The sequence below is a fragment of the Protopterus annectens genome, chromosome 4.part0 (assembly GCF_019279795.1).
Source record: "Protopterus annectens isolate FY-2018-M chromosome 4.part0, PAN1.0, whole genome shotgun sequence".
Classification (NCBI taxonomy): domain Eukaryota; kingdom Metazoa; phylum Chordata; order Ceratodontiformes; family Protopteridae; genus Protopterus; species Protopterus annectens.
In genome coordinates, this window is record NC_056733.1 from 359,736,868 (window position 1) to 359,762,080 (window position 25,213).

Sequence of the window (25,213 nt, forward strand, 5' to 3'; positions counted from 1 at the left end):
GTCAGAGGCAGATCAGTATGGTAGGTGTGGGTATAGCTAGCCGTAGGCATACGGTCACTACCTGTACCACAGTAGGAGGGACATCCCCACCCTGGGCAGGTGTGTCCTGACATAAAACAGTACAAAGGGCAAATGTCCGAGATGGAAGGACATAAATATGTCCCATATATAATGTAACAGTCGTATTGAATAGTTATGCCTATATGTAAGAAACTTAAATGTTACATGCAATATGATAAGTAGCCAAAGTCACACAACAATAGGTATGTAGTGAGGATAAAAGTATGTGCTACCTGTGTACTGACCGTGGCTACGTGTTGGCCTGTAAACACCGCTTTGTGTCCCGCAAGTGTCCAACAATGACCATATGAAAAGGTGGCAACCCATGGCAAACAGGCTCTTTTAACAACACAACCACAATGACTGCAAATATCTGTGACAGAAATACAAGGGATAACTGTCACTTACACATATCCCCTGATATATCGCTGCAATTATGTAGGTATACAAGTAGCAAGCTCACCTGCAGACGATATAGAAATCAATTAACAATGGCCCAACGTACAATCCCGTAACATAAGTCTACTAACTGTTAGCTCCCCAATTAGGGACGGAGCCCACACACGTATATACGGATTATGTAGAAATGCAAGGCCCACAAACTGTATATGTTACGTACAACCACCGACATCCCCCACACTAGAAACTAAAGCAATACAAACTGTAATAGCAGCACAAACATCCAGTCAGCCAATTACATCTGCAGAACCCTCAACATACCGTGTGAGAGACACAATTAAAGGTGACATGCAAAATTGCAGGCGTTGTATAATGGAACAAACAGCCATGTTACAGGTTTTGATTGCAATACTCTGTTATCAGACGTCGGGATGACAGGTACACCCACATGTTGAACCAAATACTTTACCTGTCACACACAATCCACGGGGGACATGAATCAAAACTATACCTGTCTCCATGCATAGCAGTTGCAGTTACACATAACAAAACACAATACAGACCGTCTCCCCGAAGGTAGGGCAAATAGGCAACGCCCAGGTGGAGAATCCAATTATACCCCACTGTCGCCACGTAATTGGTGAATGGAGTAGGTGCACAGCTGATATGCAGGTAATTAGTCACTCAGGAACACCAATTTCCGGGAAGAATCCACATGTTTCAGGTATCGACGTATATAAGGATGACTTGCCAGACATTCAAACCGTATGCTCATACTGAATAACAGTTGAAACACTGTGAGAGAGATAGAAACGAAACGCCGTAACGACAACAAGGTATGTAGAATGCCCGATATGTAAGGTTATGTATAGCATGATCTGTATTAATTAGTTTTACTGTATGTATAGCCTGGTTTGCATTAATTAAACGTGTCCACAATGCATAAAGTGGGGAAAGGTATTTATGTAGTGATGTCTTGCTGAGCATACTAACGCTTGTAGAATCTGTGCGTCCAGCAGTGGGACATAAGGTACACAGCACAGACACCACAAGGGATGCTACATGAGGCCATTAAACAGAACAATGCCATGCAACCCACCGTCAGTGGTAGGGTATGTCCAACAAGGACGTGCCATAGCAGGGGATAGTATATGTTGATATACTGTCACAGCACGCATGTGTATGGGCATATAATGTTAATGACATATGTAAGGTGGTCCCGCTGAGCAGGTATGCTTTGCATTATGGGGTACTATGTGACATATGTGTAATGTATAGTATTATAGGTAGATATGACAGATATTCTACACAGCATAACAGGCATATCATGCATACCACAGGTATCATATACTGGTATGTACAATAATAGGATACATGTGGCCTGTAGGTATGGGACATAGTAATAGCATGATAGCTAATCTAAATGGAAGGGCTACCAAGTAACCATGCACAAAGGACATGTAATAGCTGCACAGGTGCATAGTGGGGTACTATGCAGTCTGGCAAGTCCATGTGTAAGCACAACTACAGTGTTCAAACTAGTGGCACCTCTCCAGGGTAGTGTCCTGTGAAGAGCAGAGCCAGGTGTCACCTGCACCACTGCACAGTACAGCCACTGCAGTGATCCCAGGCCTACATGTGTCTCCCAACCACCAGGGGAGGTATTACATGAACAGTGCTACTGAGTGTCCCTGCGTGATGTACATAGGACTTATGTTCCACAGCACGGTGAGTGTCCGGTTTGGGAATATAACCCAGAAGCACATCCCACTCATTGTGGCGTGTGTGCACATATCCATGAGCATGTTGCTCACAGTGGCCTCTGCTTATGTTGCGTATGAGGAGTATATCCATCAATAATGTTGTGGACATGGGCCCTGTCTGATCAGCAGAGGTCACCCCTGAGTATGTAGTATGCAAATGTGTACAGATGTGGTGTCCATAGTGCAGCCGCATATTTAAACTGTCGGAGCTCAGTAAACGTCATGGCGTGTTAATGTTGTGGCATGTAAAGCTGTAGCTGTTGTGTAAGGTACACCCTAAATGGGGTGGTGTACCCTTAAATGTGTGTAGATGTCTTGAGTGCAGAGGTACAATGGGTGCCTATGTACCAGTTACACACCCAGTACAGATAGGTGTGGCCACGTAGGAAGATATCCACGCCACAGTGGCAATACGGTAACCACATGAGTGGGTGCGACATATGTGTGTCCTGCAAACATGTACAATGTGATATGTATTTAGGGGACTACCATCCATGTGATAGTGAGTGGGTGAATGGTGTAATGCAAAGGTGATGTGCATGCACCTTGTGTCATGCAGCTTGATGCCATGATAGTCATATTATGTATCTGTCACAGCGACACCCGTATGGTCGGAGTCAGTATCGGCTGGTGGAGCAATCATGGAGCTTGGTATGTAGGGGTTCGAAAGCTAGGCAGAGAAAGTCCCCTGTGCCAGCCTGTTCTGCAGGGAAGCATATACTGAACATGAGGGGCCCTATGACTGAGGACCGTGGTATGCCAAATGTACCCGACATGAAGTAGGTACTATGGTATGCTGGCCTCACTGTGTGTCCTGTCCATGAGCCACATAGCATAACATCCGGAGACACAGGGTATGATGTGCAGGTGGATGTGTATGTTGTCAATACCAGAATGGGGAATGGTGCTGAAAGGCAATGAGAGGACAATGTAGGATGTGTGGACTCCCGTACCATCAGCAACTGCCCTGGTAACTGTATGAAAGGAGTCCACCATGTGTAGGGGCCATGCTCTGGACTTAACAAGCCCAACCCGGGTGGCAGCAGAGGACGGGAGCCCAACAATGTCTCTGAGAATGACGTCCTTGATGATGTGCCCCATAGCCATGCAGAACAGTCCAGTCAGGTGTGTAGGACTATAGTCCCACTCATGCAATGCGGTGCCACCTGTGTGTAGTGTGATAAATGCTGCTGTGAGCCATTCAGGGGCTACAATGTCTGAAACAAGGCTATTACTGAATATGGTGGCCTAGTGGGGAGACATGTAATTCAGAGGTTGGTGGACATCACAGCCTGGGACGTTGGAAGGTGACATGGGGCCAGTGTCCCAGGACATATAGAGTGTAGGTCAGTACTGTGTAGTTGTGACCACAGGGACACCACAATGTTCATGTATGGATTGCGGCCCTGTAGAGAGTGAGAGGGTGTACTGTCAGCATTGAATCCATCTTCCAGCATGTTGCCAACAATACCTGGGTCTGCAATGTTCCTGAGTGACTGTTCTTTGTGACAGCAGATGTGGGTGTTGCCATCGAATACTGACATACCACCATAATGCCTGGTGGTACACCCCAGAATGTGTGGCAGTCACGTTTACGTAGCTAGTCTTGGAATATGTGATGAGGGACCCTGTGGCACGGGTGTCATGATGTTAACAACTGCTGTCAGCAGACGTGTGTAGTAGGTGTTGTAGTACACATGTACTGTGTATGCTGAGATGGGTGTGTTGCCGGGATGTGGCTAGCAAGGTAGATTAGCATATGTTCGGAATACACCAATGAGGGGATAACCCCAGGTGTGTAACACCAGTCACATGGTGGTAGTGTTCATGCCAAGGGTAATGTAGGTCTTGGAGGTGGTGTGTATGGGTTGATCCAGCAGAGCGGAGGGTATGACTCATGGATGTTTCGGTACATGAGTGGCTATCCCAGTGAAGTGTGGGGTAGTGTCAGTCACACATCAGTAGTAGCTGAGGCCCACTGTCCACTATACCACCATAGAAGGTATGTTACCCGTGGGGTATGATGTTGACTCTGTCGCTTGTTACAATGTGTATAGCGGTCCCGGACACAGTTAGTTGCACATGGAGCACCTCTGATGCATTGTGCTAAGCAACCTGCCATGATGCATGCAAAACATAGTGGGATATGGGAACCCCTCAGCTGTGGGTGTGCCGGTCCAGGTATGTGCCTGAAAGGTATGGTCTGTCTATAACCTGTCATTGCAGGTGTGCTCTAAAGAGCCTAGAGGCAGGTCCCAGTCACTGCAGAGATGTTTGAGTGGTGCATTATAAGGTGTGCCTTGCCTGCGTACGTCACAGAGGAAGATGCAAGCAATGTGTCACATGACCCCATGTCGCGCATGCCAGTTACTGCCCTGCCGGTGACGGTTATTGGAAACTGTGCAAGACAGGCAGTATAGAAGCAGCAAGAGCCTTACATGTGAGCTGTACTCCCAGGGCCGACAGGTGCAAGTCATCTGTGCCACAGCATTGTGTTTGACCAGGACAGTCATTGCAGACAGATACCACATGCCTGTGGAATGACAATAGGAGCATAGTCAACTGTTGAAGTGACACAGTCGGTGATTGTACAGTGGTATCGTGTCCGGATGAATGCAAAATGCTCCCCAGGGCTATGCCCACACCCTCAGGGCTATAAGACTGGTGAGCTATTGCATGTCCCTGCACACGTAGTCTGTGAAGTGGCATCACAGGGCAGTGACACTAACATGGCGAATGACAGACATATCGTACCTGGTGAGGTGTGGCATGGGTGCATAGGTTATGTTGCAGAAGCAGTTACCCGACAGCAAGATGTAAGCGACTAATGCCTTGTGTAGCCTGCTGTGTGGAACTGCAGTGTGACACCCTACAGAGTCAGCTATGACTGGTGTGTTGTGAACGTTATAATTCACTATTGGCTGTATGTGGTGGGAACACATGAGTCTGTGGGCTATAAGCTGGTGATGTTGTCTTCCATGATGGGGGCTGCCTCTGGTGCCTACAGTGAGCATGGAGACGTACTGGACAGGTTGTCCTCGTAGGTGTGGCCAGTGGTGTAGATCATGTGAGACTATGTGATGGGTGGGGTGTGTTGCGAATGTTACACATCCCCAAATGACTGTCAGGTGCAGTCAGGGTTGGCGACAGCATTACACCCGGCCATAGCTGCCAGCCTCCTGTCCCCAAAATGAGGAACATTAGCCCTCATACCGTGTGACAAATGGGCGAAACGTGGAACACTTACAACTGGCTTACTAACAGCGTCAACTAGGAAGGGCATATGATGGCTAAAATAGGCTGGTCTTACGTATAAAACAGATATTCCAATGAATTAATATGATTCTCATCTATTTAGCCATGGCTAGCAGGTAAACTATGTACAACAATGAATGTGTGACAGACCCTTCCAATGTGGAACCTTGAGGAACATGCACCTTTTAGAACCCCAAATGAGGTCGTTCCCGTAATGAGGTACACCTGAGAGCTATGGGCCCAGCACGGCTGCAGACGTGCATCCCCCACAGGCTGTAGTGCCGTATGTTGGTAGGTGAGCATTGAATGTGTACATGAGACAATTGCTCTATTGCCACATGTACGACATATCCCTCATATAGACAGGCAGTAGCACTGGTACGTGACAGTTGGACATGCCTGTATATACAACCATGTCCCACAGGATATGTGCGTTACGTGTGTACAACAGCTGTCGTACCTTAAGCAAGCTGGGGAGTGTAGGACAGCCAGTGTACCTGTGGGAAATGGTGTGGAATGGGCGCTATAGTAATCAGTAGCTCATGACATGCTCACATGTTCTGAACAAGTGCCTAGCATGACCATACAATACAGATAGGGTGTTCGATAATATCAACCCACAAGTGGTGATGACAGTCATTTAGGGTGACACCGCACTATAACCCTGCTGAGTATGGTGTGCATGTCCATGAACCATTAGCACTGTAGATGTTAGCAGTACAGATGTACAAGATAGCATGGATATTTGATTACAAATACCTTTGCATGTCACAGGAGTGTTCCACCAGTGGCCTGTTGACAGACTCACAACTACAAAAGGTGCAAAAGTGACATGTGCACAGCACATCAGTGCCAGATACAGTAGAACAGGGTTAATGTGTTGTACCCCACCCTCATTGTAGCCCATACCACACAGACAAATGTTAGGCATCTGTGTATGTAAGGCTGTGAATGGCTATGACCTATCAGTTTAGCTGTGTCAGTGTTGTGAACAACATACAGAATGGGCTGTGTGGGTGAGGTGTGTGACATATGTGCACAGTCTGATGGATGATACCAGCAGTGTCACCGCTAGGTGAACATCCCTGTACCCATACACTACTACATAGGCTGTGGTCAACATTATGGACACTGTGTAAGGGATGGTGCTGTGCAGTGCACCCCCCGACATGGTGATGTCTCCAGGCAACTTAGGTAGTCATATGAGGTACCCATGTCATGTCAGGGTGCCATCCATGAGCACGGAGATCACTGGCCAGGCATATACAGCACTGTGGTGACCAATATTGGATCACATACCACCTGTAAGGGGTAATGGCTATGCATGGATGTGTGATACCAGCCTTCACAATCCACACCTCCACTATGCAGCATGCTGTCTACCTTGCAGAAGGACATTTGCTACACCATGATGATGGACATGCTACATGTCCATATCCTGATCTATATAACATATGTCATGGACAGCCACCGTCCTAATACTAGGATCGCCACAGGCTGGACAGATCCCTGTGCCATATATGTGACATACTCCTGCCATACCATGCAACCCTGTCCATCAAAGCTGCAGATGTCATCCCAGTCATACATGGTGTGATGGCCGCATGGTAGATGTACTATCAACTGACTGGATCAGTAATGTGGCACTGATGCAACTTGTGGTGGCACAATGGCCGTCTGTAACAGCGTGGACACCGTGCCCGCACATGCTATGGTTGATGACCATCCCTGCGAATGTCGTCTGACTATCCATTGTCCCATGTCTATCACATGTGTAATACAGGCGATCCATGTCAGGATGTTGAACAGTTGTACAGTGCTGTGTAGATGTCTGTGGAAAAACACATGCATGTACAGGTGTCCATGCGTATGTGTGCATTGTCACTGATCAAGTCCATTACGGCTGTGTCTGTGTTGATATGTGACATATACACAGCATCCAGGTCAACAGTAGTACCGTGGACACATCAAGGCATGTGCACATAGGTAAGAACACAAGTGCAGGCAAATAGACATGCCCACAGCAAGACAGCATTTACATGGAGTATGAACACTGTAATGAGGTGACGCACATATATGGTGATGATATCCAATGCATAATGGGTGTGACGTGTGTGACACAAACACGTCAGTCATGTCAGTGTCATGATGCTTTGCAAAGATAACTGTGCAGATGCAGTAGATGTCATAGAAATGTATGTGCAGCAGTATCTCTGTACATGTCTGAAACTGTGACCTGTCACCATCATTATGTTTTACAGATAATGCCCCGTACACGCCTCCCAGCATACACCCGCCAGTAGGATGATGTCCTCATCCCACAGCTCCATGACAACTATGACTTGTTGTTCAGCCATGTGCCACAGCATGCCCAGCAGCGGGATGACCTGTGGCAGGATCTATGCAGGAGGGTGAACGATGTGGGTGGCCATAACCGTACCTACCAGCAGGTGCGCAGACACTGCACGGACCTGATACAACATGCAAAACAGCGTGCCACTGCAATCGCCAGGGAACAAGGTGGAACAGGTGGTGGGCCACCAACCCAGCCCCCACTCACACTCACCGAGGAGCTACTGGCCAGTCTGGGGACACCCAGGGAACAGCATCCAGAAACACTAGCTGCCATCGTGGAGGTGGGTGTCTCCCAACCAATGAGCCTGGAGTTGCCTGGTAAGTCAGTAATGCACATATGGCTATTATATCCCATGTAGTTGCATGTGTCACTGTACATAATGTAAAGTAACAACATATGCCAGGTATGTGGACACACATGCTGCATACTACAGTATGCTACGTTGTGTATGCACACATGTGCATACTATATGGTATTACACAGGTGAATGTGTTCACATGCACAGTGCAACCTGTGGCTGTCATACAGTCATGGATAATGTTCATACTGGTGTGTCACCCCTATACAGGTACCTCTGGCGTGCCGCACAGACATGGGTCCATTGCAGGTGAGACTGTCATCAGTATCAGGCATGTTACAGTGTAGATCTATTTGCCATGTGGCCAGTTAACACTTGCACACTTGATGTCTGTTCCAGTCACGATATGCAGGTCGCACCACCATGCATTCACACATGCCACCCATGTGCGATATCTACAAATGTAATGATACACAGACTTGAAACCACAGTACTTGTCAATGCAACATGTGTGGTCAGCTGTGCATACAACGGTGGAGGTGTTCTACAATGGAGGCATATGTAGTATGCATTGGAACAACATGTGTGGTACGCACACAGTACCACACAGTGAGCTGTGATATGGGCAAACCACAAGTGTCACCATTGTGTCATATGCCCCTGCATTGGGTGCACACATTGTGATGTGCCACCTGAAATGTCCCAGACATGTAGTGTTCTGTCTGCAATATTGTCTCACTATTGCATGACCTATACCCCACATACCAAACATACAACCCATTGTCTGCATAGCCCTGTGGATTGTGACATATCTGACATGTATGGGTGTGTGTCATATGGGACCACACAGACATGTGGAGTAGATGCCCATCACAAACAATTGGCCAACACATGTGCACACATGGCCATGGGGGATGGCCAGAGACATGTAGCCACACAGTACTTGGGATGTGTATACACCCTGTTGCACATTGTCCACACATGGTCCAATTATAGTCTTAGTTGACTGATTATACAGTTGATGGGGTACACTGGACAACCTAAAAGCCTGTGCACAGCTACTGGAGGTGTCACTGAAGTCTACCATATATGATCTGTCGAACATCACAACTGTGTTGCAGTTATGGCTATGCAATGTGTACATATTATGCATTCTACAGCAACATACATGCCTCATGTTGCCATGAAATGGCACAGTCTGTACTTCACACTGTATAGCAATGTAGATGGCTCACACTACCCTCCCATGCTCATGCACATTTGCTAAACATGCATTCTATCTGTAGGGCATACACACAACACTGCAATGTGAAGCCCATTATGATGCTGTACATGTGTCAGGACACCATTGTGTCATACATGTATGCATGTTAATGCACATGTCAGCAGATTACATGTCAAGGTCACGTCAGCCATGTGTACTGTTATCCTGTTCTGGGCCACATGGTGTATCATGGGGATGCATGCATACTACCATGAATGTGTGAACTGCATGGCTACTGATATGACACCTGCTTGCTGTAGTGTGCACCCCAGGGAGGTATGCTTACTAACACTATTAATGTCTGAGCTGCATGCCCTCTGCTGTATCGCAGGCATGCTGCATGCCATCTGACAAATCACATGCATGGTGTGTCTGTGTGTGTCTGTGTGTGTGTGTCTGTGTGTGTGTGTGTCTGTGTGTGTGTCTGTGTGTGTGTGTGTGTGTGCCTGTGTGTGTGTGTGTGTGTGTGTGTGTGTGTGTGTGTGTGTGTGTGTCTGTGTGTGTGTGTGTCTGTGTGTGTGTCTGTGTCTATTGTACTTTACAGTATTTCTTTGCATTCACAGGTGATGTAGGTGCGTTACCCTCCTGCGGTCCATCTGATGTTAGTGTCCCCACAGATACTAGCGGTGATGAACATATGCATCAGGTACAGGCAGGGTTGTCAGGGGCTGAATCTGTGCCAATGGTTACCATCCCAGCTATGTCCCCCTCTTCCCCGCACACAGTTCTGCTGCCAACACATACCGCATCACCGGTGGCCATAGAGGAAGGACAGTCAGCGTCTGTTGGCGTGGAACAGGAATGTGTGGTGGCTACAGAAGGTGTGTCTACACACCATGGTGTCAGTGTAATGACTGCAGATGCGCCACACAGGCATGTGGCCAGTGCTGCTCGTAGGAGGACCTCTGGCAGACATGCACCTGCAGGACAGAGCGCAGCAGCTGGTATTACCAGACGCATGTTCCAGACTGTAATGGTGGCACAGACACATGCTGAATGGCAGAACAGAGAAGGGCAGAGGCTGCAGAGGGCTGCTATCCATACCCTAAATGACAACATCCAGGCATTGGCAAATGCTCAACAGCAGATTGCTAATGTTCTGGATAGGCGACTAGGTGAAATGGTCGGAATCCTTGACCGAGGCATGGCAATCCACAAGTGGGAGCTGTCTGTGCTGGAACACCTGGTAGGAGTGAGGCGTAGGCCACGTGGACGTAGGCCAGCAACACCACCTAGTGTAGGTCGACGTGACCATGCCACCTCACATGCCCGCTCCCATAGTGCTGGTAGCAGTAGCAGTGCAGCTGCTGCTGCGCTGTCAACACCAGGACACAGCAGGCCACGTGGACGTGGCCCTGGATGGTCTCAACGGGGACACGTTTCCAGCGGACATGTGTCGTCAGACAGTAGCCACTCTGTACCTCCACCTGGTAGTGCCCGTGCAACCCCAGGCAGGCACAGGTCACGTGGCCATGGACGGACACAGTGAGCTGTACAACCTGCACTGTACAATCTGGGGCTGTCAATTATACCCCGTGTAGGCATCACAAATGGCAGGACTGTGTACACACATACACGCACACAGCAAACACAACTGTAGGGCTCCACAACATCCACATGCATTCTGCACAGATATGTCCAGTCAACTCAGCAGCCCTTACACACACACACACATGATGTTATCCATTGGTGCAGCCTATGCCCCTGGCAAACATATCACCCTGTGCATATGATGAAGCCTGTGCTGCATCCCTGTCATCCACACCATCAGTGCAGGGTTATGCACAAATATTCTGATGCACAGGGTGAACAGCATAGTGAGAGGTGTATGTAATACCTGTGTATGCATAGTGAGGGATGTGTATGTTGCAGTGGTTGTGTGCAGCCTATGCCCCTGGCAAACATATCACCCTGTGCATATGATGAAGCCTGTGCCGCATCCATGTCATCCACACCATCGGTGCAGGGTTATGCACAAATATTCTGATGCACAGGGTGAACAGCATAGTGAGAGGTGTATGTAATACCTGTGTATGCATAGTGAGGGATGTGTATGTTGCAGTGGTTGTATGTGAATACTGAGTTGTGTATGTGACATAGGTTGTGTACTGTCGACATGCACCAGTCACACCATGTAGTGCAGGTGCAGCATGCATTGTGATGTGTTCACGGTATGTGTCTTGGTTACATCTGTAGCACCATGTTGGTTGTGATACCCTGGTTCCCTCCTATGGTGTACTTGCATGTGCCTACAGGTAGCAGTGTTTGCAGTCCCCCACGTGTAACTGTGGAGTACACACAGGCACATCTGGCAATATCAGCATGCTACATGTACCCTCATCCTGACTGTTGGACACACAAACATGACACAGATGTCCGCACATATACTGCAGCTGACGCATGTGGTCGGTGCCAGAGGCTACACTGGACAGAGACATGACATACATAGCAGGACACATTACAGGTATGGTGACATGGTGCAGGGGTTGTACACAGCGGCCTGGCCAATGATGATGTGAGGTGTAACTTGGTAGCTGGAGGCCACACTGTGCAACAGTAAGACCTGTAACAGTACGTGAACATGGCCACAGTCATGGGGTGTACACCACTATAATGCACACCCCATAGTGTGCAGCTGGGGACCCTTGCCTGTGTGGTCATCACCCTCACAGTACTATGCACCCACACGAAGTGTCTCAGAGAAGGGACATGCACAGGTAGCCAGTATGGCTGGGACCTATGGCATCAACAGGGTTGTGCAATGCATCACCATTACGGGTTAGTCAACACGTGGGGCCAGTGATAATTTCCCACCACATATTAGCATACACACTCACACCAAGCACCAGACATACATACAGACACACACACACACTGTGGTGACCACACATGTGTATACGGACAGCCGATGTGCGTGATGCACATCACCGGCGAACGTCATGCTTCCCACACTGACGTATGTACAGTTCTCTACAATGGTGTACAGGGATGTGTAGCAACTGGGACATATTCCCCGCGATATGTGGCATTCCTGGTCACACATTCAGACACACATGGCAGTGCTGGGAATGATACACCAGCCATATGATGACACGTTTGCTGGACATGCAGTGGTATTGATTGCATTATGTGTACCAATGCTATATCTGGCAAATGTGCTGCTATATACACACGGGAGGTTGTAGATGTTACAGGTGCCATATGACATATAGTTGTTAACACCTGACCGCTGTGTATGCATTATGTCAGCACCGTCACGTAACAGCGACATAGCGTACAGTTAGCACATGGCATGATAGGATGGTGTGTGACACAACTTTGAGCCACCCCCTGCACACATACATCTAGACAGGTGGTTCACCACATTATGTACACACATCCCTCCATACGTGCTGTTTGTATGTCACCGTATACAGATGTCAAGGATGGGTCTGCATTGCGTCTGCATGTCATAGGTAGGTGCAACTATGTTATGGACATCGGCCACTGCACATGCATGTTTGCTGCATGCACAGTACAGATGTCACATGTGTCTCCTGTTGCCATGTTTGTATGCATTGCTATTGTTGGACATGTGTGTTGACATACATAACACATGGACTGTGGTGTGATATCACGGGTGTCACAGGCGACCAGTACAAGGGTATGTGTCCCAGTCAACACTGCTACCCCCTGTAGTGTGAGCATTCAACAGACATGGGCCCACCTTCAATTCGCATGTGTAGCATTGATTAGGCCAGTGTTATGCATGGGGTACATCAAAGGCCATGTATGTATGTGTTGTGTGTGCAGTCCATGCACACATCCACACAATCACATGTATGACATACCCAGACGTGTGTTCATTGGGGTACAGCAACGGTCAGGTGTCACAGCTATGTAAGGGCCATGGTATGTCTTGAGCCGACCTGTTCATGTATACTGGTATCATTGCAATGCATAACACCTGTTGGATCCCTGTTGGTACGTGTGTACTCTGCACAGCTGGTGTACACCACTGTACAGCCCAGTGGTCATGTGTCACATGGTGTTGTGGGACCGTAAGGCTGTGTAGTGCTGCACCAACGACATGGTGCCGACTTGACAGCTACAGTGTACATTGCAGTGTGTACGTGTGTGACCTGCACCTGTGACTGCTGTGATGGCAGCTGTGTGTGTACAGGTCACTGCATGTGTGACCGCCCTGTGCATGAGGGCAGTTATACCTTACTGTGCCCTTCTGTGTGTACACTCCATCTGCATGCAAGATTGCCCTTTGCAACTGCTAAGTGTGTGAGCATGCCCAGTACGCCGTTGTGTAGATGGACACACAGTACATTCCACACTGCGCCCCTCTGTGATTAGACTCCGTGTGCATGCAAGATGGCCCTTTGCAACAGCTACGTGTGTGTGCATGCCCAGTACGCCATTGTGTAGATGGGCACACAGTACATTCCACACTGCGCCCCTCTGTGATTAGACTCCGTGTGCATGCAAGGTGGGCCTTTGCAACAGCTACGTGTGTGAGCATGCCCAGTATGCCATTGTGTAGATGGACACACAGTACATTCCACACTGCGCCCCTCCGTGATTAGACTCGGTGTGCATGCAAGATGGCCCTTTGCAACAGCTAAGTGTGTGAGCATGCCCAGTACGCCATTGTGTAGATGGACACACAGTACATTCCAAACAGATGTGTGATACTAAGCGTGTGGGCATGGCCATTGACATCCTGTATAGCCATGGTGGTCATCCAGGCACCAGATGTCCAATTTCAATGTCACGATGGATGCCTACATTGAACACACTTGTTGCTCTCTCGAAGGGTGTACTGTCTGTGGCGCATCCCATATCTATTCAGTGTTGTTGTGCTCCGTAGATATTTAGTTGGCCCGTTGACAGCACTGGCGTGTTTGTGTACCTCTACCTTGGGACGGTAATATGCTTTCAGACCGCTCACTCTCTAAACATTCCCTATCGGCATCTTTGCCTTTGCGGATGATGTCACCCACCTAGACGTATGCCTCTGGGAGTGCTGTATTCAGTAATCCCGGTAGCGCGTTCTGTAAATGCGTAATGCTGTAGTGTGTTAGAGTAAGTAGGCATATGTTCAACTCCCGGTCTTTCCAGGTGTGTGTGTGTGTGTGTGTGTGTGTGTGTTTCCAGCTGCCTGGGGACACAGTAATGCTTTTAGATGCCTCACAACACATACATTCCCTATCGGCGTCTTTGCCTTTGCGGATGATGTCACCCACCTAGAAGTATGCCTCTGAGAGTGCTGTGTTCAGTAATCTCGGTAGCGTGTTCTGTAAATGCGTAATGCTGTAGTGTGTTAGAGTAGGTAGGTGTGTGTTCAACTCCCGGCCCTTCCAAGTGTGTGTGAGCGTGTGTTTCCAGCTGCCTGGGGGCACAGTAATGCTTTTAGATGCCTCACAACACATACATTCCCTATCGGCGTCTTTGCCTTTGCGGATGATGTCACCCACCTAGAAGTATGCCTCTGGGAGTGCTGTGTTCAGTAGTCTCAGTAGCGCGTTCTGTAAATGCGTCATGCTGTAGTGTGATAGGGTAGTTAGGTGTAGGTTCGATTCCCAGGCCTGCCAGATGTGTGTGTGTGTGTGTGTGTGTGTGTGTGTGTGCATGTGTGTGTGTGTGTGTGTGTGTGTGTGTGTGTGTGTGTGTGTGTGCTCCCATCTGCCTGGGGACTCAGGTTATGCTTTTAGACGCTTCACAACACAGATGTATCCTGCTGCCGTCTTTGTCTTTATGGATGTTGACACGCACCTAGTAGAATGCCTGTGTGTCTGCTGTGTTTAGTAGTCTCGGTAGCGTGTTCTGTAAATGCGTCATGCTGTAGTGTGATAGGGTAGTCATGTGTAGGTTCGATTACCAGCCCTGCCACATGTGTGTGTGTGTGTATGTCTGTATCTCTCTCTCTCTCTATATATATATATATATATATATATATATATATATATATATATATAAAAATCTATTTTCTGCCCATAACCCTGCTCTTGCATGGACAGCTGACTGTTTCATGTATCGCATATTTGCATAGCTTTCACATACCAATGGGGTATGTTGCAACTCCCAACACTGTCCATGCAATGTCCGTGTTACGGGCGGTGTTACACGCCCTTACAGGCATTTGCTGTATATCTTGGCAGACATCTATCCTTGCTGTACTCTCACTGTACTCGTACACGCTGGAGGCTTCATGTATCATGGCCTAGTTTTGATGTGTGTATGTCTATTTGTGCTGTGTGCATGGCTGTGGGTATGTCCCAGTATCATCATTTGTAAAGGTGACAGCCCTAAAGGTTCTTCATGTGGACTGCTGTGTCATTTGACATGTCAGCACATACCTGCGGACAGTACTGCACGTCCTACTGCAGCGCATTTCATACCTTCTGCATTATCTTGCAGTCGATATTGCTGTTTCCTCACACATGTATCTGTTTCTGTTCTTACCAATCCACCTCCTAGAGCAAGTTGCTGGACAAGGCCTTATCTGATAGTGAGACACATAGGGGCAGTATTGACATGTTGCTCTTACAAACGTAAATAGTTGACACAATAATAGGTTTTGCATTAGTATGGCTTTTCTGTCGGATTTGGTGTCTTACGCACATGTTTGTCATTATTTCATGTCTTCAGTTATCATGGAAGTGCCAGAATGTTACTGTTACGTGGAACACACCAAACATATGAGGCAGAACTCTGCACATTCATCGTAAATCTGTACAGTTGCGGAGTATGTGTCTGTAACAAAATATCAACTTTCTGACACCAATACACACACTGTATGGCGGCATCACAGGCCACATGCCATTACATTTATCTTGCAGGACACACCCACCCAGACAGTTGTATTCCTCACACAGGCCAACAGCTGCTTATCCACACTAATTGGTCTATCATGTACCGTATGTGTGCGCCGGTATTTGCGCTTTCCGTCAGTGGCAGAGCTCACGTACGTGTCTGGGGGACTGGACATTGTTACGGTGACACTGCATGACACCCTGAGGGACACATTACGTTTGTGTCTATTAACCTTCCACATTGACATTCACAGGGCATAAGTTGTCATTCACATTTGTCGGTGTACATGCGTGTGACTTGTACATGTTTTCTCATTTGTCCTGATGTCTTTCTTCTCACCCGTCCACCTAGTATCACTAGTTCTGTACATGTATTTTGGACAGGTTACCTTCATACCCCTAACCTGTACACATTATGGGTAAATGCCCTGACGTTTGACCTTGTTACATTTGTCATAGTGATGTGCCTTTCTGGTAAATTGCTGGCAAGGCATTACGGACTGTGCGGTAGATAATAGTGACTGACATTTCCATTACATGATTTGTAACACTCATAACATCCATATTCATGGGTACGCCAGTATTCTCACAACGTTCTGACTTTGTCTGGGGTATATCTAATATAGTCCCTATTTGTATTTCATGTACTATGCCTTAGGGCAGCTGTGTTATTCTGACAGTTTGCCAGTTATGGGTACCATCTTGGTCGTACGCATGTCCATCCATAATAATTGCCTACGTGACACTGATATAGGGCCCTACATATTGCCAAAATGGTTTCCGCAATATCCAGTGGATGGTTTGCCCCATTATTGAGAATATAGGCGTGTGCTATACCCACATCACTCCCACGGGGCGGGCCTACGAAATCCCTGCCAAACAACACCTAGGCCCATTTCTGCATACCCATGATTCCCATACCTGACAACCCTCTACAGTACCCATTACACATGTTTAATGTGTGCGTTACTGAAGTGTGGAGACACTTATATGCACTCCCCACTCTCCGGATATCAGTTCATACGTCATACATTCTATTGACACATGTGTCATCACCCTTGCACCTGATACTGTTGCATGTACAGCTATTTCGTATTTGCTGCGGTCACTTCTTTTGCGTCAATGTCGGTTGACACTACGTATGATTCAATTTATGGAGTCCTGCAATGGACACCTATCTGCATGTTTAAAGTGTAGAACTTGCTGGACTGTCACTTTCTGGCCAATGTTTTTGAATGCTGCAGTTTATTCACCTTTCCTGCATGTCTGTTTGTCTACCCATATTAGATATAACGTCGCCTATTTATGTACATATGTCATATCTACGGGACATAAGTCTGTTGTGTATACATATATACATGTACAATCCTCATTTCATAACTTGCTTTGGTTTACGTCTGTGGATTATGTGTATACACATATATCTATATCCATACCATACCTTTCCACTATACAGATTGTCGCAGAGTGTACAGCTGCTTGCCCCTTTATCTTCGCTGTGTTTTACATAAACCTGTGTCTATCTGGCAATGTAGTGGCATTTCATTTGAGACTTACGGTGGGGATTTCTGGCAAGCAGTTCAGGTTACGACTGCATACCCTTCAGAAAATCCATGCTACTGACACACCCATCATTCTATCCACTTTCTATGTTTGTTCTGGCACATATCTGGGGTTTGTCCCTATTTGTACTGGTAGTTTGCATGGCTTCGTCCGGTCTCATACTTTACAAGGTTAACGGGTTTGAGCCATGTATAACTAACGTGGGGGAAACAGCATTCATTTACTATGCTGTGAGCGGATCACACACGCACAGGCGCACTTGCATTTCCTTATTGTGGGTTACGCGTGGGCATGCATACATATCCTTATTGTGGGTTACATATGTTTACTAAGTCTTTGTGCTTACGTGGGCTTTATTACTTGTGACAGTACCATTAATTATCTGTAATCCGGTTAATGGACGTTTGCGGAACACACGTTCACCTTTACATATTTAACTGTCTGTACAGCACAGACGCATTCATTACACTTTCACATTATCTTCGCTGTGTTTTACATAAACCTGTGTCTAACTGGCAATGTAGTGGCATTTCATTTGAGACTTATGGTGGGGATTTCTGGCAAGCAGTTCAGGTTACGACTGCATACCCTTCAGAAAATCCATGCTACTGACACACCCGTTATTCTATCCACTTTCTATGTTTGTCCTGGCACATATCTGGGGTTTGTCCCTATTTGTACCGGTAGTCTGCATGGCTTCGTCCGGTTTCATACTTTACGAGGTTAACGGGTTTGAGCCATGTATAATTAACATGGGGGAAACAGCATTCATTTACTATGCTGTGAGCGGATCACACACCCACAGGCGCACTTGCATTTCCTTATTGTGGGTTACGCGCGGGCGTGCATACATATCCTTATTGTGGGTTACATATGTTTACTAAGTCTTTGTGCTTACATGGGCTTTATTACTTGTGACAGTACCAGTAATTATCTGTAATCCGGTTAACGGACGTTTGCGAAACACACATTCACCTTTACATATTTAACTGTCTGTACAGCACAGACGCATTCATTACACTTTCACATTATATGTGCTGTAGTCGTTGTTCAACTGGGACTGCATTCACGTTGGCCAGATGCTGTAACCAGTATACGTTTGGTGTTCTGACTCATTTATATGCATACCCATAGTACATAGCTACATTAACATATGCCTCACCGCTTCACTTACGTCACAGGCATCCATTCTCCTGCTGGGAAAAATGCGGTACTACATGTTACACATTCCCTATTCCCTACTGCTCTGGACCCAAGCTGCATATTTCATCACTGCAGGGATATTCAGAGCCCAAAGGCTTATATTCCTGACACATACAGGTCTTTAATTGTCAGGGTGTTCATGTGGTGATCTGGGTTTAGGCTTGTCCGACTGGTGAACGGAACTGCCCTGACCGTGTTCAAATGTCAGACAAAGCACATGGACAGGGATTGTCCATTTTAAACATTTAATCTGTTTACAGACACAGATGTTTGGGCACCTGTCAGCAGCTTATGATGTTGGCAATACATAATATGGGTGGGGGTGGTTACGATACATAATCCATGGTGAGTGGTGTTCCCATTCACATTTGACTATTTCCTGTATTCATTCTTACGAGGGTTATTATTTTGCACATGACATAACTATGAATTAACTATGGGTATGCAGTAGTACAGTCAACATATGTGACGGTTTGTTACAGTATATATGTACGGACCTCTGTAATACTGGGGATTACCCCACATCCTTCACAACATTTCCTGCTTATGTACATACTATTATTCAGTGAACTTTTGAAGCATGTGAGAGCAGTAATTACATCTGTCCCTATTTGTCCACCCATCCTTTTAGGCTTTGTCCAGGTTTTGTTGCTGTAATAGGTTGAGAGGTGGTGTCGGTATGTGATTGAGTTGAATATATACTGTCGATAATTCAGTGGGGAGTAGGGTTACCACTTGTTCCTCTTTGTGAGGGGAGGTCCCACTTTGGACAGTTGTGTCCTGCGACGACACCTAAGACATGGCAAATGTCCTGTGATTTTAAGACAATAATATATTTCTTATTTTCTGTACTAGTTGCATGATACAGGTATTTTGTATCTGGTACACATAACTATTATTTGGGATAGCATAAGCTATTCAAATGCTATGGCATAAGCTTTTATCTTGGCATACACGTGTAATTCTGTCCTTTGCACTGGCCGGGGGTATGTTTTATCCTGCAAATTCTCACATTTCTACAAGGGATGTCCCACCTTGGCCATCTGAACAGGTGGCAACCCTAGTGGGGTGACCTGCATGGTGGACAGCTGTTCCATCCTGCATAGTATGAATTGCATGTCTGTGTAGAAACTGAACAGTACCGTGACTACACATACATGTTTTGTCCAGATGTGTACTGTAATAGACACCGTGGCATGTAAACAATTCTGAGGTTTCAACAGGTTACTTATCCCACACACATTTTGCCGTAACATTAACGCGCGGGCATTTGTTTTTATGTACCTGTGATGGGATATTTACAATCGTGGGATACATATTTGCAATCCGGACACTGCCTAGGATGATACTTCCTACTACATATGGGGAATACTCGCTATGTGCAGGTGTACGGATGCGCAAGGCTGGTAGCTGGATTTGGTGGACATTCGGACATGGGTGTGGGTTATGTGCTATACTGGGATTGTTGCGTATTGCATTTGCATGCATGGGTTCTACTTTTGGATATCCCGTTTCCGCATATAGCATCCTATGTGTATGTGACGGTTACGTTACTGTTCATGTGTATAGCACATTTTAATATACATATGTTTGTGTGTGTTTGGTATACAATTTGGACTGTCAGGTTTCTTTACGGTTGTTATATAGCCACAACTGCCCTGCTGTGTACTATCACTACCACTGTGGGACTGCTGGTGACCATACCCATGGGGCTAGACGTGTGTATTGGCGGCACGCTGACATGATGCACTTCACTTCCACTGGGTATAACTTCTGACAGTGCAGTACATTACGGACACATGATTTTAAATATCATTTGTTCCATGGACGGAAACTTATATTATGTTGCGTGCATTTCTGTTTGGTTCTCCATTTTGTGTGGCTGGGAACTGACTTGCATGCTTTGCATACATTTCATTATTCACGGACACTGATAGGTGCGATTACTATTGCAGGCAGGCTATAATATTCAGCAGTTTAGGTTGCTCATCGCCAGCCGACATTGACACGCCTCCGAGCGCAGCTTAGTAACGCCCCATGCACTCATGCACGTGTCCTATGCACGTGGATGTGGTAGCGGCGCACCTTCATTAATGTGCATATGGCGCTACTACACCATTTATATGCCGCACGGCCAGCGCAGGCCTTACACCGGCCTTGCGCCGAGCTTCATGAATCCGGGGGATACTTTGTCTGACCTGATAGCAGTGTCTTTTTTTGGTTTTGCAGCTATTCACCTGCTTGTCAAGTGACCCACATTTAAAAAGCATCACTCACTTTTGTATGGTGTTTGCAACACAACTGTACCTGCCTTAATTGTACATACTCTTGTCTTTTGAATATGCAGACTACTGATGGAAGGATGTTGTATGCTGCCAAAAAATATATATTCATTGCTATATCCTGATATATCTGTAAAACTCCAATGTAAAATACAAACATGAACATGCATTCATGATGACACGCTTTGAAAGGTATGCAAACAGTTAAGAAGAACAGAAAGGTCCCTGGCAGAGGTCTTTAATGCAGTAGTAGGATATAGAGTGCGTGAATTACAGAAGTGTTGTTGTAGAAGTGTAACTGCAGTGGCTATTTTTTTCCTGACGAAAAAAATAAAACCTTACAGCAACCATCTTGACATTTCATCACCCCTTGCAAGGAGGACAGACGGTAAATGATATACACAAACAGTAAATGACAAAGTCAAGTGAAACAACACAGCATGCATACGTCAACACTGAATGACCTAGGCACAAGTTACTAATTCACACATGATAGTGGCCAGTGCATTTGTAAACACTACATAAAAGGATCTGCACAGTTTGCTGAGCAATAAGGTGAGACATGCCGATCTGGCAACAAAACCACGTGGTAGGGGTTTAATGGAAAAGTACCCAAAAACTTCTTTTTCTTGTATATTTTGCCCAAAGTAACATGATTCCATTAGCAATTCATGAACTCTTGCCCTAAATTGTAGGGCGAGAGACGGTTAAGTAATAAAAGGCTTGATAAAGGTTACCAGCATGCTACAGTAATTAACATCAAAATGATGAGCCTTATTTAAACTGTAGTCTTAATTCTTGTCCTGATTAAACCAGAGTCCATCAGAGAGAAAATTCATTATTTTTCAATTAGCAGCTATGTCACACTTGCAATTTATGCTAAAAAACAACCCAGTGTTTGAAAATTAGCTGTTTGGTTGTTAAGCTATTCTAAAAGACATTGATCTTTGTTACTGCCTTGTAGAAAGGCCATCAATCAAACATACATAAAGAGATTATACGATCTATGGCATATGCACCATATGCTGACATAATGCATGTTTTCTCTCATTAGTGAACGTCTCACTATGAAGTAAACCAGAAATGTTAAATATCTAATGTACACTATTGTGACATCTAATCTAATGGCACATTCACTACAGAATGCAGAGCCCTGTAACATGTTCCAAAATTTAAAATGAACAGAATTTTGAGAAGGCACTAATACTGCATGTAGATATAAGCATGCATGCATATTCGCAGAGATATAAAAAGAGTTAATAAAAAATCAGTGGTAATTTTTGTCAGCAGTAATGCAGATATGAAATACTATCTAGAAAGAAAACAAAATAAAGGTATTATGCACCTAACATTCCATTGTTATTATCACAGTTGCATATAAAGATTATATGTTGCAAGTAAAGGCCCATCGACAACAGCCTCTGCAATGCCATCACCATAGTGTAGGGAAAACATGGCTTTGTTTGTTGCTATTTATATCTTGCTAATAAATATATATATATATATATATATATATATATATATATATATATATATAGATTCACTTCACTTGCTCGAAATACTGAAAGATCGCATTTCAGTATCTCGAGACCAAGTGGGCGAGAATCCACAACATCGAAGCTGCAATAACGCAAAATTTAAATGGATGAATGAACTCTGCTGAGTGGAACACTACAACGCTGCCGCTGTTAGAGTGTAAACAACACTGTCACTGTTAGAGTGTAAACCTGCTGCGGAAAGCTGCCGCTGGTAAATCCTACAACTACTAAAGCCTGTATGGTGCAAGCCACACCAGCAACTACAAACTGAAGACCACTATGGCGCAAGGCATACCCGTGGCACCCCGACAGCTTGGGGAGATATACCCAGTGAGTACCTCACAAAAGGAGAAGCCAGTCCTAGTGCTGGAAGGATACATCCTGACCCGAGAGCAGATACATCAGCAAACAACATACTGGTGCTGCAAGTGAAAGGCATCGCAGAAGTGAAAAGATAGGGCCATCACAGAGAGCACCCCAATGGGGGAATGATTGCAGAAGTCTGTCAGTCACAACCATCCTGGTGACCCTGCGGATATCGAACGTTACAGCATGCGTGCAGAGCTCAAAATCAGAGCAACTAAGTCCCGAGACATGCCATGCCTCATAGTGGATGATGCACTGGCATCCACATCCATGGATGTCATACGAGACATGCCAACACAGAAGGCACTACTGCAAAGGGTGGGCTGGGTGTGCAGAAAGATGGCCAATCCAGGCGCTGCCCCTACCTTACAGTTGGATGACATCAATGTGTGTGACTATCCCACCAAAATGGATGCCTTTCTCTCTAAGAAAATGACAGATAGCAGTACGGTCACCACCCATAGTGGTATTCACCACCACACAAAATCTACTGGACCTCAGTACAGCGACGATCTGGCTAATGGATGGCATGTTCTTCTATAAAGGGCTGATATGCCATCAGCTGTATAGTATCCACGGGCTTGTTGAGTATGGTGGGTTCCATAAATGTGTGCCTCTACTGTATTGCCTCATGAGTAAAAAGTCTTCGAAGTCCTACAACTTCTTGTGGCATTGTGTACTGGAACTGTTGGTGGAGCATGGCTAAGAATGGTGTCTGAAGTATGTGTTAACAGACTTTGAGATTGCGGCCATGAAGAGTATACAGCATAACCTACAGGGTGTCAACTCCAAAGGGTGCCTTTTTCAATTTCGCCAGAATATCTGGCGTAAGGTACAGCAGTTGGATTTGGGGCCACTGCATAACACCAATATGCAGTTCCAATTGGCAGAAATGTCCCTTGTGGCCCTGGCATTTCTACCAGAAGAAGAGGTGTTGCCGGTATTCCAGGTGCTGAAAAAGGCATTTCCTGTTGAGGGTAGGGATCTGCTCATGTACTTTGATGACTGGTACTTGCTGTTAAGGGTACGAAAGTTCAGCACTAAGACAGCCATGTCCTGTAGGTTCCCACCCTTGTTTCCAGTGCCTTTCTGGAATATCCATGAGCTCAATGCCTTGTTCCTTCCCCGCATGCAGAACAGTGTGGAGGCATGGCATTGGAGGATCAAGTGCCTGCTTGGGAACAAGATCACTGATTTGGCACTGCTGATGGGTGTGCTAGCTAGGGAGCAGGACAGGGTTGAGGAATTGCAGGCTTGGATGGCTAGTGGATCTTCCCCTTCACCTAAACGTCGGTACATCATTAAAAGGCATTGCCAGTTTGAGAATGTGACTTCCTGGTTGCGATAGCTAGGCTGCCGAAGATGTGATCAGATGTCTATGTTCCACCAGCTGTATTCATGGACACCACTACACATTGGGGAGTCTACTGTTTGTGGGCATGTTGCTGTAGCTGTCACGGTGTTTGGCAGGCATCTAGAGAGGGCAGCACATTACAGGGGTCTGTCTATGGAAGATGTCACTACGTGTCACAAGGTGTCGGGAGGTGTATTGGTGTCGGGAGGTGTATTGTGCAGTAGGACATTTCTTGTATGTAATAAAGGCATTGCTGAATACTCCAGTCTGTGAGTTTCAGTGTGCTAGTGTTTGATATTTTGGTAGCGCAGTCTTTTGCAGCTTCGATGTTGTGGATTCTCGCTCACTTGGTCTCGAGATACTGAAATGCGATCTTTCAGTATTTCGAGCAAGTGAAGTGAATCCATACACACACACACACACACACACACATATATATATATATATATATATATATATATATATATATATATATAAAATGGCACAATATCACAGTGGTTAGTGTTGCTTTGTCATAGCACTTAGTTCTCTATTTGCTTCCTTGACTGTGGCGCCTTTTGATTGGAATCTGTATCTGACACCTGTGTTCAGAATGGGTTTTTATCATGTACTCCAGTTTCCAACTCCAGACCAAAGGCATGCAGTAGGTGACCTGGCATTCCTCTACATTGCTCATATGTTCACCTAGTATGTGACAGAGTATGTTGGA